The sequence below is a fragment of the Carassius gibelio genome, chromosome B22 (assembly GCF_023724105.1).
Source record: "Carassius gibelio isolate Cgi1373 ecotype wild population from Czech Republic chromosome B22, carGib1.2-hapl.c, whole genome shotgun sequence".
Lineage (NCBI taxonomy): Eukaryota > Metazoa > Chordata > Actinopteri > Cypriniformes > Cyprinidae > Carassius > Carassius gibelio.
Window position 1 is genome coordinate 20,578,260 of NC_068417.1, and position 17,788 is coordinate 20,596,047.

Genomic DNA, 17,788 nt, shown 5'->3' on the forward strand with positions numbered 1-17,788 from the left:
TTTGTATGGTAAAAATAATGAAAAATCTTTCATAATTAAATAGTGACTGCCTATCTGTCCCCCACAGTGAGCAGAGTACAGAAGTGTTTTTGCCACTTACTCATGTTTTGCAGCCGTTTCAACACACAGCATATTGTACCATGTTTTCATATGTCTCGTCTTGTACCATATTATGCAGTTTTCGGTTTGCTTTTGAGAAACCTTTCAAAGAGATTGCCTTTTAGACACAGTGTGTGGTACTACAATCTTGCAACCAATTACACTCATGTTACAATTATCAGATGGAGGAATAGAGAATTGTAAAGTATTGGTTAAATACTAACTAATCACAACATGATTCTGCACATGTGGATAGTAAATCTTGATAGGTGATATTGATAATGTGCTTGTAAGTGTTTCCAACGCTATTCCCCAATCTAACTGGATTCAGTTTGTCAATTGTCTAGTAATTTGCTTCAAGAATCGAGACCTGAATGCAGCATTCCCGGAAAATGCTTACAACTAAACACTAAAAACATTGTGCATTAGCGCCCTCTGCTGCCTGATAATGGTTATGTAGCCTAATCTTTTCTCTGGCTTGTGGAACTAACTGATCACACTTGGGAGACTATTTTTAATACTATAAATCTTTAAATTGTTCAAACACTTGATTTCTCTGTAGGACTGTAGAAGTTTGTGCACCTCAGAGAAGTTGTGGAGAAGTCGTGGCCTAATGGTTAGAGGGTTGGACTCCCAATCGAAGGGTTGTGAGTTCTAGTCTCGGGCCGGACGGAATTGTGGGTGGGGGTAGTGCATGAACAGCTCTCTCTCCACCTTCAATACCATGACTTAGGTGCCCTTGAGCAAGGCATCGAACCCCCAACTGCTCCCCGGGCGCCGCAGCATAAATGGCTGCCCACTGCTCCGGGTGTGCTCACAGTGTGTGTGTGTGTGTGTGTGTGCACTTCGGATGGGTTAAATGCAGAGCACAAATTTTGAGTATGGGTCACCATACTTGGCTGAATGTCACTTCACTTTCAAATTTGGTTTGTTTTCAGCTGCTATGAAAGGTTACATTTTTAGCGTGTTTTATCAGTTTATTGTAATCTCAAATCGCTTACATTGTATGTCTTATGAATTTTTGCAGCAACTCAGTTAACCAAAAATAACCTGCAGGGAACGTTCTGGGAACGTTCTCTTTAGGTTATAAAAAAATGCCAATAAAGAACCTGCAGGGAACGTTCTGGGAACGTTCTCTTTAGGTTATAAAAAATTGCCAATAAATAACCTGCAGGGAACGTTCCCAGAACGTTCTCTTTAGGTTATAAAAAATGCCAATAAATAACCTGCAGGGAACGTTCTGGGAACGTTCTCTTTAGGTTATAAAAAATTGCCAATAAATAACCTTGAGGGAACGTTCCCAGAACGTTCTCTTTAGGGTACTAAAAAACAACCAATAGAGAACGTTCCCAGAACGTTCTTATTTGGTTCCCCCCAAAAAATAACCAAACGGGAACGTTAGGGGAACGTTCTGTGTTAACTGGGTATGCGGTTTCGAACGCATCCCGACAAAGTCTCGTTTTGACATCTCGCGTGGTTCTGTGTGATTTGAACAACTTCAAGTTACGCCCACCTCAAGTTACGCCCCCGTCTTGCAGTCTGCAGACAGACCCTTCTCGATGGCTTTGACCTTCTGGTCACACTATTAAAAATACATGTAGAAATTCACACACCTGCTGTATGCAACTGGTTAAACATAAACAGGTGAGTTAGACTTAGCGTAGAAAACATCGAACAATGCACATACAGGAAGGGTACTGTTTTGTACATACATACCAGCTTTAACTAGGGATCTAAGTTCTCCCAACTTGGCGAAGCTCTCCCGAAAATGGCGTCAACCCTTTTGCAGCTTGATCCCTGTCATAAATAATATAGTAAATTAGAATGTTTGAAATTTTTGTTATTTCACTACACTGAGACTCTCGTTATGATTGCACAAAACTGACTTTACAGAAGCAACTTACATCGGGACTAAGTTAGGTACAATATATTTTTACAACATTTGCTTCATGTCACTACGTTATGAGTTATTTTCTAAATCAGACAGTCAGATTAAATCTTACCATTTGTAAATGAGTTGAACTTCATCCACGACGATACCCATTACGTTGGCTTGAAAAACATCGGAGCCTAGCATTGTCCCTCCACTTTCAGCAGCCAGGATTCGGGGCGTCCGAAAAGGAGCTGACAACGACCGCTGGTTATGTCCACCTCGGTGTTCACGCCGAGTTGCATCGCCATGATGCCCATTTCGGTTGCTTCTTTTACTTGGTCCTCCATGAGTTCGACCAAAGGAGAAACCACAATGACCACAGGGTTTTCATTGCGTCCTATCTTCTTAGCGACCATCGGGGCCAGCTGATAAATTAAACTTTTGACAAATCCCATTGGAAGGACGGCAAACACATCTTTCCCATCGACAAATGCCTTGATTGCGGTTCTTTGTTCGTCTTTTGAAATTAATGCGCTGTCGATTTATTTTATTACAGACGTGATAGCGGAATCTAAACATCTTACTTCTCCAGCTGCAGTCATCGTTGGTGGAACCCAAGGAGATGGGTATAAACGGAGGTCGGAGCCAGCTCCAAATGGGCGGGTCAGCTCCAAATGGGTGGGACTTCAGCTCCAAGTGGGCTGTACAAACCTCCAGAGACTTTTGATTGGTTTATTTAATGTCATGGGGTTAATGCACGCTGCGAATCCCAGGCTTTTCAGCGTCAAGAAAGAGGAGTTTGAAGGGGTAAGTTTAGAATTGTACAACGTATTACAAGTTGTGAAAAAGTGCAGTATCTTGTCGGTTGATGTTTTAGTCTTGACGTAGTTAAATCATGATTACAAGCTCATTGCATTCAAGTTTGAAAATGGGAGGACATACATGTGCAATTTTTACCTTCAAAACTCATATTTACGATTATTCCGAGAGCACGTTAAGACAGCATTAGCAGCACAGATAAATTACATCTTTATTGATCTGTTACCCTTTTGTGCTAAATATTTCTGCAATACATATATAGGATTTACGCTGCAGATTACGGACACTGAAGACCATAAGCAGGTATTGTGACTAACGTTACGTAAAATATGTAGGCCTATGTATTATAACCGCACTGATATTTAAGCGATCAATAACTATTAATAGATTTAGTACAGTGTTCCATAAGAATGAGTCTTAGTTAAAACTCCTAACTGATAATGCTCGACTTTAACAAAGCTTGTCATTGTTTCAAAACCTGCTGTTATATTTTTAAAATGTTATCTATTTTTACGTGTAACGTTAATCCAAATAATGTAATGCAATTGAAACATTTGGTTTAATTACAAAATTCATTTTTCAATTTAATAATCATAACAGTGGATAACTGCAGTGTCCACTACCATGCATTACATATCAACAGTATAAGGTGTAGAATTAATTTTGTCATTGTAGGAAACACAAACAAACAAACAAAAACATTATGTGTAAACACTTTGTGTTACAGAAAGTCAACAGTGAATTATTTTAGGATGTCATTGGACTGAATGTTTAGTGACTAATGACACTTCATTCCAGTAAAAATATAATCCATAGCCTTGGAGTGAAAGCAGCTGCAAAGTGTTCCAATGCTGATAAAAAATCAAGCAGGTTAAAACCTCAGGTTCCTTAAATATCTGTTCTACAGGATAGTTTGGGGTTTTGAATGGTTTTGAAGTCTGATGCTCACCAGGCCTTCATTTATTTGTTCATAAATGCAGTAGAAACAGCCATATTGTAAATTGTAATAATATTTTACAATAACTCTTTTCTATTTGAGGCAGCTGGGGTAGATCTACCCCAATCATTATTAACGGGACCCCAGTGGAGAGAGTGATCAGCTTCAAATACCTCCAGATGCCCTGCAAAGAGTAGCTGAGAACATCTCCAGAACATCTCTCCACTCTCTGCAAGACATCCACACCAGGAGATGTAAATCTAGGGCTGTTAAGATCATTAAAGACCCCACCCACCCTGGAAATCCACTGTTTAATTTGCTACAGTCAGGCAGACACTTCTGCAGTCTGATGGCAAAGACGGAGAGGCTCAGGAGGAGTTTTTTCCCTCATGTTATCAGACTACTAAACATGGACATTAAAAACACTGAACTTTATAGACTGGTTGTTTAGGGCTACCCAATAACTCTCTGCACACTGCGCTTTTTTGACAACCTAACTATGCAACTCATCGTCACTGCACATTGTTAAATTGGACTTTGGTACCAATAATATTTTCCTCTTAAGTCTTGGAATGTATTTTTTTATTATTATTAATTCTTGTATTACTATTTAGATTTTTTTTCTTTTTTTTAATTAAATGTTTATTTGTAAAATTTCTATTTCTGATTAATTATTTTTTATAGTATCTTAAAATTATTTTGTATAGTATTTTAAAATGTAACGCCAGTACGCCATATTAAGTTAATTGCCTGCGAGCTTCTCCTCCTGTCTGTACGGTAATGCGACAGAGAGCCGAGTGGTTATGACGCAATCGTTAGCCTATTTTTTACAAAAACTGTTTATACGGGGCCATAATGTAACATAGAAGGTAATGGAGCCCTTTATACATTGTCGTGTATCTTTAGAAATAAATAATGGACAAACGGAGTCTTTAAACGCCTCAGATGTAAAGTTATTCGCTGTCAAAGTGACGCCAAAATGAATGGGAGTCAATGGGACGCTAACGCAAGTGAAGTTCTGCTAAAAGATGGCAGCCCCCACCTGACTTCAACTTCCGGTCGAGTTCCTTGCCCCTTGATAATTACTCCTCAATGGATCGAGTCCAGACTGAACTTCCCGTCCAAAAAATGTTGTGGGCGGGGTTCGGGCTGGCACCCAGGCTACTGTTTACCTGTTAGACAAGACAAAATGCTTATTTTGTAATGTTGTGCCCACACTTCTAGGCCAATGAAAGTCAGATTCATATGAACAGTTTAAGTGATAAAGTATTTTGAACCTTCTGTGTTGTTGTTTTGCCATCGGCAAATCAACATTGTAAGGATTTTTCCTTTCCTGCTTTTCCAGAATAATCAGTCAGATGACATTTAGAGCATTGGCTCACATGTTGTGCACAGGAGTCCCCTGAAGGTCACATCTAGTTTGACTGCTTCTGCCTTTGAGATGAATGGGAATTTAAACAGTTCACTTTCTTCAGTTATTATATAGACATCCTTTTTCACAGATTAGATCCTGAAAGTCTGGCGCCCATTTTATATACTTTTTTTCTGTGTTGTGTGGCCTACTGATCTTGACATACTAATACTGATCTAGTCTTTCTATTTTCATGAATTAAACTATCTAAAACAGCATTGACCATGTGTTTCTGTTATTAAATCAGTGTTGCCCCAATAAAAATTATTTTGCCATGACAAAAAGTATCTAAAAAAAGTAATTCACCGTCTATTTCTGTCTTTAGCCCAACAATTTTTGGAATGTTCTAAAGAAAGATGTCATTGTGAACTTACACAGTAATTATTTGACTAATTCTTAAAACGAACCTTGTCTCTGCTTGTCAAAACATGGTGACTTCAAGTCAGTGACACTAGAGGGAGCCAAAACTTTAAACAATGTGCATCTCTTCATAAATAGTATGTGACAATCGAAGTCCAAAAGCCACAATCCATGGTGCTTTTAAGGAGGATTCAGAACTACAACTACAAATAGAAAGAACTACACGAAATTATACTTCTGACTCATCCATCTTAACTAAAAAAAAATGTCATTGCATTTCTACCTCAAGAAACCTCAAAGTTGATCTGTAGATAAATGCGTGCAAATGTATATTTCGCCATTTCTATATTTCGCTTGGGGCCCTCAAATCACTAAATCCACCCCTGCGTAAATGTTACCATATTTTAAGTTCAAAAGAGCCATAACGTCAGTCACAGCAAAACTGTTCCATGTTTTATGTTTTTCAGCAAAATTTACTGTTTGTTATTTATTTAATAACAACACATTTGCTGGTATTAATGCCATAAATGAGTTCTATCTGTCACAATGTTTCTTACTGCCTTCTGTTAAAAAATACTTTTTTTATCAAAGTAAAATCTACAGATTGTTGGAATAAGAATTGTAATATTATTTAATGTAAAATATTTTGAAGATTAGCAAACAGGGTGTTGATTTATTAAGTGACAAGCTGTTTATTCAATGTAGAGAAGCTTCTCCTTCACTGACATCCATTCAGAATATACAGCCTCGTCTCTCTTTCCCTGCACACAGCCAAAGCAGAAAGTGTTAGCATTAGCCATTGCAGTTTTTTGGCTTAAGGTTTCAGATTTGCCTTCCAGTAGATTTAAATTCACTCTTCCGTCAACAAAGAAGAAAAGTGTGTAGCGAAGCAGTGCAACAATTAGTGCAGAATTCTGCTGTGCACTACATTCTCTAACTGCTACAGAATGATTGACAAGCTGGTTTAAAGGTGCGCTTGTATGGAGTTAGAATTGTGTCTTTATTACATGCGAGAAAATAAAAGATCTGAGAGAAAAAAAAAAGTCTGAGAGAAAAAGTTATCACACTGATAGCAAAAAAACATTTCATGAGAGAAAAAAGAATATTTGAGAGAAAAAGTTTTCATGCCAATAGCAAAAAATAATAATATTTGAGACTAAAAAAAGTTTTGAGAGAAAGTATTTTCTCATAGAACATAAAAAATATACATTTGAAATTTTTAAAATTATTTCTGAGAAAAAAATCTCTCTCAAAATACTTTGAAAACAACTCTCAAATATATATTTTTTGCTATCAGTGTGAAAATATTTTCTCTAAAAAAAAAAAGTGTTTCTCTCGAAACGCTTTTCTTTGCTCTTGATGCAATTTCTTGCTCTCGTGTCAGGATTTTGCTTTCACTGTGAGAATTGTGTCATGGGCGGGGCCACGTTCCTATTGGCCAGTCGGGTGAGCATCGTCTTGTCTTGGGAGTCGAACTGAATCATTACACCATTGTTCGGTTCACCTGCATAGATGCCGCCTCTGCCTTATGGATAGTTAAGTTGAGCAGTGAGCACGGACACTCCAATGTTTGGGTAAGATGATGACACACAGCTGGCTGAGCAAGTTCAGTATCACTGAAGATTAAACATTAAAAAATAGCACTCATATTCATGAATTTATGTGTATTATATTATTTGCTTGCTAATCGCCAGTGCTTTAAGTGGCCCAAAAGAGGTGCCGGTACTCTATTATAGCATATATATATATATATATATATATATATATATATATATATATATATATATATATATATATATGTGTGTGTGTTTTTTTTATGAGTCCCCTCATCCCCATTGTAAAAAGAAAAAAAACATAAAAAACAATGACAGTTGTAACAGTGCATAAATCAGACCTTAACTCTAATGAGCTTAAACTTATTTTTGTACACAGTGCCCGAACTGTCAATCACTCCTGTACGCGTGCATCACTGACTGTCATCATCGCAGCTGCAGCTGCAGCAACTTGCGCTCTCTTCATCAAGCTTTAAAACAAAAAGGGGACAAAACGGTCGTATTGTCTTTGTGCATATGGATTAATTAGATAAATAAATAAATAAATTTGTGCCTAGCCGCCTACGGTATTTTTGTTTAGAACTTAGAGAAAAGATGCTGCAGCCAATGAGCAGCCGGCGGGGGCTGGTTGCAGGTCGACTCAACCTCCGCAGACAGTTTTTAATGTTTATCAGACAATAACTACTCAAGATTTTGCTTTAGTATCATTTTCGGGACAATTAGGGCTAGATTCGGGATTCTGGACAACAGTTTAGATTTCGGGACTGTCACGAATTTTTCGGGATGTCTGGTCACCCAGCGAGTCATCTGATTCTGACCGTGCTGTTCTTATAATGATCAGAGTCCTGAAGCCAGGAAAGCATAGATGTTGTTCACTGTCTATACTGAACTTGCTCAGCCAGCTGTGTGTCATCATCAGTGTTGGGAAGGTTACTTTGGAAATGTAATAGGTTACAGATTACAAGTTACCCTGTTTAAAATGTAATAGTAGTGTAACTTTTTCAATTACTTTATTAAAGTAATGTAACTAATTACTTTTGAGTACTTTTTGATTACTTTTCTAAATTTGTGAACATTATAATAAATAAAAGCATATATATCAACTCAAATACAGTTATCTAATAAGCATGTGTCATATGCTGTTTAATAAACTCCTGAAACATTGGTGTGTTTTTTTTTTTAAACTGCTGTCTCTTTATATATGATATGATGATAGTTTTCTCAAAATAAGTAAAATGCATGAAGTGACAGAGCAGTTCTAGAAATTATGTGTATGTGCTTGTGTACTCATATATTGAGACGGCAGAGGTTGAAAACACTGCAAGCTTCAGTAGGCCTATGTGTAGTAAATGAAACTGCATGTCTTTGCCATTAATTTACAGGAGGGGCAGACTGGGAAAAAAAAATCAGAATGGAAAATTCAAACTCATACAAACAAATTCATGGACAATACTATTTTTTGTATGGACCTGACATAAAAAAGGTTTAAATCTTTAATATGGGGACATGTCAAATAATTAAAAGTTCTCTCCTGAACGGCACCTTCACTTCCATTTTTCTCTTCAGTCTCATTATTTTGCCCTGTTATCCATCTTAATACTCAAGATTGAACAAAACTGTACTTTACAATACAATACAATACTACAATATATTTATAGAAAAATCCTAATACTGTACACGAGTCATGTTTTTCCCTTACAAAAATTTACCATGCTTTTATTAGCCTATATAAAAGTACAATGACCTTGTATGGTTTTTTGTTTTGCAAATGGATTCGTATTTATTTTTAAATAAATAAATTTGTAAAATAACTTTAAATTTTTGGTTACCACAGTTAAACAATAGTAACAATTTTCACTGGATTTATAGTAAAATAATAAAATGTTAATTTTCGCAAGGGTTGTGTTGTTGTCTGTCATAGCTTTCCCAAAAAATAGGATTATTTTTCAGCTAAATTACTACTGTAACATTACAACAGATAATAATGATGTCCTTTATATATTTTGAGTGATGACTGATGAACAACGTGCTGCTGCTTGATAAAAAAAAAAAAAAAAAAAAAGCATCTTTACAGATTAAACTGACCTGAAACCCTGAACAGTAGTTCTGCTTCTCTGTTCCAGCTGTGCGCTTCCACAGTCCACTCTTTTATCTCTCTTTCGCATTGATTACTTGGAGTCTGATCCAAACCATTTGGCGGAGGCGCGGAGAGCGCGCGAGTCACGATTAACAGATTTATTAGAGATTTAATTATCAAATGGCGGATTCGCAAATGATCGCTTTAGTACATTCGGCAGGCAATTATACAATAATGATATTAAAATATTGGGACAAGTTGAGGAAGACTGAGGAAGCTGGCAGGCTACGTGCAGAACGTGCAGGAGTCATATATTGCATTTTGGGGGCTTGATATTCACAGACACCAGTCCATGTCATGTTTTGATTCAAGTGTACTGACCTACTTTTGATTTAGTCATCCAAAATGTGGCATATTCCGTCCGCGTTAGGCATTCCATTTTTCTGACTGGATTCTACGAACCAGACTGTGTTTCCGCATCCCGGAAATTATTAGGGCGTATGTCTTAGAATAGTCAGTGCAATTTGGGAAAGAAATCAGTTAAATCTGTATGTGGATGTGTGTAAATATTCAAATGTAATCCCCTTTGTAATCGTTAAAAAATTCATAAGTAACTGTAATTTAGTTACTCATTTTTTTTAGTAACTGTAACTAATTACAGTTACATTAATTTTGTAATTAAATTACGTAACGCCGTTACATGTAACTAGTTACTCCCCAACACTGGTCATCATCTTACCCAAACATTGGAGTGTCTGTGCTCAACTTAACTAGCCATAAGGCAGAGGCGGCATCTATGCAGGTGAACCGAACAATGGTGTAATGATTCAGTTCGACTCCCAAGACAAGACGATGCTCACCCGACTGGCCAATAGGAACGTGGCCCCGCCCATGACACAATTCTCACAGTGAAAGCAAAATCCTGACACGAGAGCAAGAAATTGCATCAAGAGCAAAGAAAAGCGTTTCGAGAGAAACACTTTTTTTTGTTTAGAGAAAATATTTTCACACTGATAGCAAAAAATATATATTTCACTCAAAAAAATGTACTTTCACCTTTGCCAATTTTACTTAATCCGTTCATGTTATGATTACTTAAAAAAAATTATTTAACAATGTGAACTTGATTTAATCTAGTTCATTCAACAAAAAAGTGTGTATTGTCAGCTTTAAAAATTATTTGTTCAGCCAACATAACATTGTTGCGTAATAGTAACTGATTAATGAAACCAACACAGACTTGCATCTCATTGGCTGAGGATTTCTGCAGTGTATTATGGGTAATTGTTATTCTGTCACCCTCTTGGAGAAGTGTAGCACCATTAGATAGGTAGATGAGTAATACAATTCATAGCAATGAAGTTGTTCTAATAAGTTTTACAACAAAATAAAGAAACAAATGGTTTGAAATGTTGCTTTATGTTTCAAATATGTTTGTGATATAATTGATTAACTATATTTATAGAAAGGTCTGAATGAAGTAGTGATGGGATTTATGGCTCTTTGAGGGGATCCGGATCTTCGCGATCCGTTCCTTTCAAAGAGCCGTTCAAAAGAATGGCTCTTTTGGCTCTTTTTAAATATTTAGTCAGTTTTAAGAAGCCAGCTTGGGAGCATCTCAGTTTATCCTGGAAATAATCACTGGGAGGTATTATGAGGTGAGATTTGTAGTCAAATAATTAAAGCTCAGATATCACACACCAATATCTGAGTTTGAATTATTCTGAAATATTGATTGTTACCTCATTTCTCATGTGTCGACTATATTCCATAGGGTTGCACAAATCCCTCTGCTTAGACAGTGACATCAGTATTTTGATTTACCTTTAGTACAAAGTGTGTGTGTGTGTGTGTGTGTGTGTAAAACTACGTTGACTTATGTTATTCATACAATACCTACTCACAAATAAACATAAAAAACGAAGCCGGCTGCAATGAATTTCTGTGCAAAACAGCTTTTACTACAAACACTTCCACACAAGAACATTGTTATCACACAAGAACATTTTGATAGAAAACTTTTTTTTTTTTTTTAAAGTAGATAAAATTAGAATAAATAAAATGGAAATGTCTACATACTACATACTATTACTACTGTAAACTTTGCAAATAGGACATCAGCCCCTTCAAGTCAATGAACAATAACAAAGTGGGCTGCAATGAATGTCTGTGGAAAACAGCTTTTAGTGAAACATTTCTATACAAGTACAGTATCACAAAAGAACATTTTTAATGATTTTAAAATAAGTTTTAAATGAACACAAAATGCAATGTAAATGCATGCACAACTAATAACTAATATCATCACGCTATAAAGGGTTGGCCTGCGCTGGGTGCGCCCCTCCCCCTATAACTGTTCTGTCTCCTGGAGGAGCTCATTTGTATGAACACGCATAGGAAAAAAGAACGATAGAAAGAACGGCTCCTCTCCAGTCGCGACTCGGCTCCCATCGTTCATGTTTATGAGCCGTTCAAAAGAATCGGTTCGTTCGCGAACGTCACAACTCTAGAATGAAGAGTAATATTAATCAGCTGCTCATGGTCCTAATGCAAGGGGGTGGCATTCATAATATGGCACTATTAAAATTTTATGTCATCATTATTTAACATTTTCAGGTACAATTAACTCATTTGTTGTTTGTTGACTCTATTAAGGTTTGTTAAGTTTACTTAAACTTATTTTGTAAAATGAACTTAATTATTAAAAACATTGTCCAAAACATTGCAAATTAGTTGGGCTGACACTATTAAATTAAGCTTTGCCCAACCATAGTAAATAAATTGAATCAACCTTAATAAATTAAGTTGACCCAACGTAAGTATATTAAATTGGAGTAACAGAATTGCATAATGCTGAAATAAAGCAAATTAATCATGTGGAAATCCTTTCCATGATTTTTTTATGTTCATTCAAAGAGTAATTTTTTTGAGTGTTGAGAGTTGTTTTCAAAGTATTTTGAGAGAGATTTTTTTTCTCAGAAATAATTTAAAAAAATTCAAATGTATATTTTTTATGTTCTATGAGAAAATACTTTCTCTCAAAACTTTTTTTAGTCTCAAATATTATTATTTTTTGCTATTGGCATGAAAACTTTTTCTCTCAAATATTATTTTTTCTCTCATGAAATGTTTTTTTGCTATCAGTGTGATAACTTTTTCTCTCAAACTTTTTTTTTTCTCTCAGATCTTTTATTTTCTCGCATGTAATAAAGACACAATTCTAACTCCATACGCTTGCCGACTAAGCTTCCCTATTTTAGCAAAGTCAAACCATGACCCATCATGGACCTGTTTCAGCTGCCATGGGTGACTGATATCAGCATGATGCATCAGCTAGCAGGGTTAAATTTAAACGCTTCTCCTCCTCGGTGGTGATTGGTGAGAAAAATTTATCACAAAATATTCAGTTTTCCAATCAGCAGATGTTATGTGTGAGTTTGTGCATTATAAAGAGACATAAATACATTAAGTTCCATTTTGTAATGGTTATGTGATTGACTTGTGTTTCTCTTAATCTTGATTGTGGTTCAAGCTCTGGTGGTTTAACATAGGCTACAGGATGTGGGGGGACGGGGACTTTAAACCCACACAGAGGAAGTAGATCATAAGTGATAGAGCTGATGTGGGACATTACAACTGTTTGCAGGCAACTGCCTCTATAAGATCTGGTTTGCATAAAAACAAACAAGTGCCCTCAGATGTGTGCTTAGAAAAGCACACACGCACATTGACTGGACCAACCTGAAATACAAGCTTTATAATGCTATTTCAGCATAAGAAATACTTTTGTTCCCAGCTGATCTCAAATATATGTGATTTATGTGGCCAAAACTAACCAGAGCAAAATGAACTGAAAGCATTTTATTTGAGAAATTGTGGTTCAGCAGGACTTGCATCACAAGATGCACATATACAAACCTGACCACAATAGAAGACCATTTCCAGATAAGTGTTTATTAGTATAGACTATAGACTGTATAGAGATCAAAATCTCATTCTCATTCTCATACTCTTGTGTGAGAGAAAGAAGCCAGGGCATCTTTATGATTTTACATTCTGTGTCTCTAAAACAGTATCAGTGTGCAAAGAGCTTTAAAACCCACAAAGTCTTGAAAGCCAAACATATGCAGTTACTGCAGCATTACCACTATAGAATCAACTATAGCCATTGGAAATGGCATTAAAGCTGACATGTTTGTCACAAAAATTGTGCACTAAGGGCCCTTTTTCAAATGCAGAATGAACATGAGATGCTCTGTGTCTTTACTAGAAGCTCAGTTTTAGAGTCAAAATGATACCTGTGGTCAGATCTATTTAGGTCAGTTTGGGGTATCAAGTATTTATTTTGTTGAATGCAGAAGCAGGTGTTTTGGCGTGTACTTATTATTGGACACACACTTGAGTGTTAGTGTGTATACAGTGTATTTGTGACCACAGCGAGTGCTTTGCTCACAAGCTCTTGTGAAACTTCCTTATAACCCTTTTTTACAGATAAAAGAACAGGCCATCGTGATGAAACAGTCTTTATTCTAGGTTTTGAATAACACCCATCTGATCAGTAAACTGGAACATTTTTATTGTGTTGAATGTAGCTTGTCATTAAGATTTGGAGATTGGGGGAAAGCATTATGCTTCAAAAGAAAGTAAATAGCAAGAAACTTTTTGACCTGATGGTTGACATTAGTGGTCGAGAGACCCAGACAAACAGATTTCATTGTTCGGCCACAAATTGCATTTTCACGAATAAATATGGAAATAATCGAAATAAAAGTAATAAGAAGCATTGTAAGTAGGGCTGCACGATATTGGGAAAAATTTACATTGCAATATTTTATTTTTCTGCGATATATATTGCGATATGAAATTTAAAAAAAAATCTTACAAACAAAAATGGGGTGAGCACACTTACATTCTCATTTTAAATGATTTAAACATCGACATCATCGTGTCAATTGATTAATATGCGCGAGGGAGAGAGAGCAAGACAGCGCTCGTGTTGTTTGAAGACATTGAGCGTGCGGCCGGGGCTCGCTTTGCGCGCGCGCTCTCTCTCTCAGGCCGGTGACAGGTGCAATATAAATAGGCGTCGGCTCTATTTCTAGCATGCACGCGCGTCTCAGGCAGGCAGTCTGCAAGCTCTAATCTGTTAACATGGGAGCCGAATTAAAAACGGACACGCCACGCATCTAGTGTGTCGCCGGCCGCGCGCTCGCGCTCTCTCTCTCTCTCGCGCTCTTTGGCCCATACAGTTAATGAATAACGGATCAACTACGACAGCCTACATCGCACATCCTGCGATGTGACTATCGTGGATTTGTACATCGCGATATCGATGCTTAAACAACACATCGTGCAGCCCTAATTGTAAGTGTAATAAATGTATTTGGTTTCCTGTCATTTCACGTCGCTTAGGTTAAAGCTGAGCTGATTTCTTAAAAAACATGCTATTATTTTTCAAAGTATTACGAATATGTTTAACCTTAAGCATCGGATGAGAAAGTTTTCAAGGAGGTTGAAGCTTTCAGTTTTAGCTGAAAAACAGAAACTTGCCAACAGAAAAAAAAACCTTTTAGAGGTGAACTGAGAGGAACAAGTCTGTTACAGCTTCTCGGTGGTTTAGGGGTCATGCATTAGAGCTGTGTGAAATAGCATTCTACCATTTACTTCTGTTCACATAGTATCTATGTACACAGTGAACACTGGGTGAATGTCTGTTCTTAAAGGGTACATAACATACAGAGTAGTGCTGCATCCTTCATGTATCAAAAAAGTCTTTAGTTTTCTCATCTTTATAAAAGAAAATAGAGCTTTCCTATTCTTTCTGGAAAAAGTCGAGCTCCTGGAGTGAACGTGCCATGAGCGGAGCTATAATATGGATGTTTCGTGTTGTTTCCATTAACATATATTCACTTATGTGCTGATTTACAACAAAATACAGAAATCTGATGCAATTATACTTACATGAATGGGGTCTTTTATCACAGTGTCGGCTCCATGTTTTAATTGCAAACAATGTGCAAATTCAGCGTTGACTTGGGCCTTCTTTATTAAACATTCGTCACTCAAATAACCAGAACACACAAAAGCACTTGATACATTCCGTGGCTGCCCCGGAAAAACAATATGTATCCACTGTTCATGTAACGCTGGGTTCTTGGGGAAGCTGAACACGGTAAACTTTCCCTCACATCCAAAAACGCACTTATTTGAAGGCATTCTCAAACCAATCCTCTACAGCGCTGCCGACGATTTTGAAGCGTCTCGCTCTCCTCTGGTATATGTGTGTGCGCAGGCGCGCTTTCCCGGGAAAAATGCTCATATAAAGAATTCCGTTCTCGTCTACGTCATTAAATCCACCATCGAAAAAAACCCAGCCGAAACATGTACCAACCTGGAAGGAAGATCTTCAGCACAGAAATTCTCAGTCATTATTCTAAATTATTATTTTTAACTTTGGCCATTTTTACATTTACATTTATTCATTTAACAGAAGCTTTTATCCAAAGCGACTTACAAATGAGGACAGTGGAAGCAATCAAAAACAACAAAAAGAGCAATGATATATAAGAGTTAGGTTAACACAGTACAGCATGGGCTAATAAAATAAATAAATAAATAATAAATAATATAATAAATAAAAAGGAAACAGATAGAATAAACAAAAATAGAGCAAGCTAGTGTTAGAGGTCTTCACACACACAGGCACACAAACACACACAATTGCATAAAAAATGAAAAGAAAATAGAATACAAAAAGTTTAGAAAAGTAGTTAGAGTAGTAGTTTTTTTTTTAAAGAATAGAATTAGAATAGTGAGTGTTAAAGTGAGAGGGTCAAATAAAGATGGAAGAGATGGGTTTTAAGCCGATTCTTGAAGATGCCTAAGGACTGGTAGTGTTGTAGGCAAACATCAATGCCTTGAATTTTATGCGAGCAGCTATTGGAAGCCTGTGGAAATGGATAAACAGAGGTGTGACATGTATTCTTTTTGGCTCATTAAAAAACAATCTTGCTGCCGCATTCTGGATTAATTGTAAAGGTTTGATAGAACTGGCTGGAAGACCTGCCAAGAGGGCATTGCAATAGTCCAGCCTGACAAGCTGAGATGCGAATAGCTACCATCAGATTATCAGGATGGAATGAGAGGTAGAGTTGAGTGTCATCATCATAGCAGTGGTATGAAAAGCCATGTTTCTGAATGACAGAACCTAATGATGCCATGTAGACATAGAAGAGAAGTGGTCCAATAACTGAGCCCTGGGGCACCCCAGTAGTTAGATGTTGTGACTTGGACACCTCACCTCTCGAAGATACTTTGAAGGACCTATCTGATAGGTAAGACTCAAACCATTGAAGTGGGGTTCCTGAGATTCCTTTTGCGAGTAGGGTTGATAGGAGGGTCTGGTGGTTAACCGTGTCAAAAGAAGAGGACAGATCAAGCAGGATAAGTACTGAAGATTTGTATTCTGCTCTTGCCAGTCTTAGAGCTTCAACAAATGAGAGCAAGGCCGTCTCAGCTGAATGTCCACTTCTGAAGCCAGATTGGTTGCTGTCAAGGAGGTTGTTCTTGTGAGCAAGGCAAAGACTTGGTTAAACACAGCTCGTTCAAGTGTTTTTGCAATGAAAGGAAGAAGGGAAACTGGTCTGTAGTTCTCTAAAAGAGAATGGTTGAGGGTGGGTTTTTTAAGTAGTGGAGTTATACGAGCCTGTCTAAATGATGAGGGAAAAACGCCAGTGTGGAGGGATGTGTTGATGATGTGATTGAGTGCAGGTACAACTTCAGGAGAAATGGCTTGAAGGAGATGAGATGGAATAGGATCAAGCGGGCAAGTAGTAGGGTGATTAGAAAGAATGAGTTTTGAGACTTCTGCCTCAGAGAGTGAAGAGAAAGATGTAAATGAGTGTATGTTTGCTGGTGATATGAGCTTGATTGATTTTGGTGTGGGAAATTGAGCACTAATGTATTTAATTTTATTTATGAAAAATGTGGCAAATCAGGTATTAGAGATGAAGCAGAAGGGGGAGGAGGAGGACAAAGAAGTGAGGAAAATGTTAGAGTTAGACGAATTGTTAATTTTGTTATGGTAATGTAATTTTAGCAGTGGAGACATTAGCAGAGAATGAAGTGACTGATACACAATAAGGTCAGTAGTATTTTTGGAGTTTTGTGCCACATCCTTTCAGTAGCTCTAAGCTTAGAACGGTGTTCGTGTAGAACATCAGATAACCAAGGGGCAGAAGGGGTGTTACGGGCTGGCCTGGAAGATAAGGGGAAAACAGTGTCTAAACAAGATGTAAGAGTGGAGCAGAAAGTATCAGTAGCACTGTTAGCATCCAAAGATGCAAACAGTTTAAGGGAAGGAAGTGAAGATGAAACCATTGCAGATAGCCAGGAGGGTGAATGTGTGCATAGGTTACGTTGAAAGATGAAATGTGGAGGGGTAAGTGATGTGTCAGGGACCATGTTGAGGTTAAGAGTGAGGAGGAAGTGATCAGAGGTGTGCAGTGGAGTAACCAGAACATGATCAGTAGAGCAGTGTCGTGTATAAATAAGGTCCAGTTGGTTGCCTGATTTGCGAGTAGCAGTAGTTGACACTCGGTTGAGATCAAAAGAGGCAAGCAGAGTGTGGAAATCAGCATACAGAGGTTTATCTAGGTGG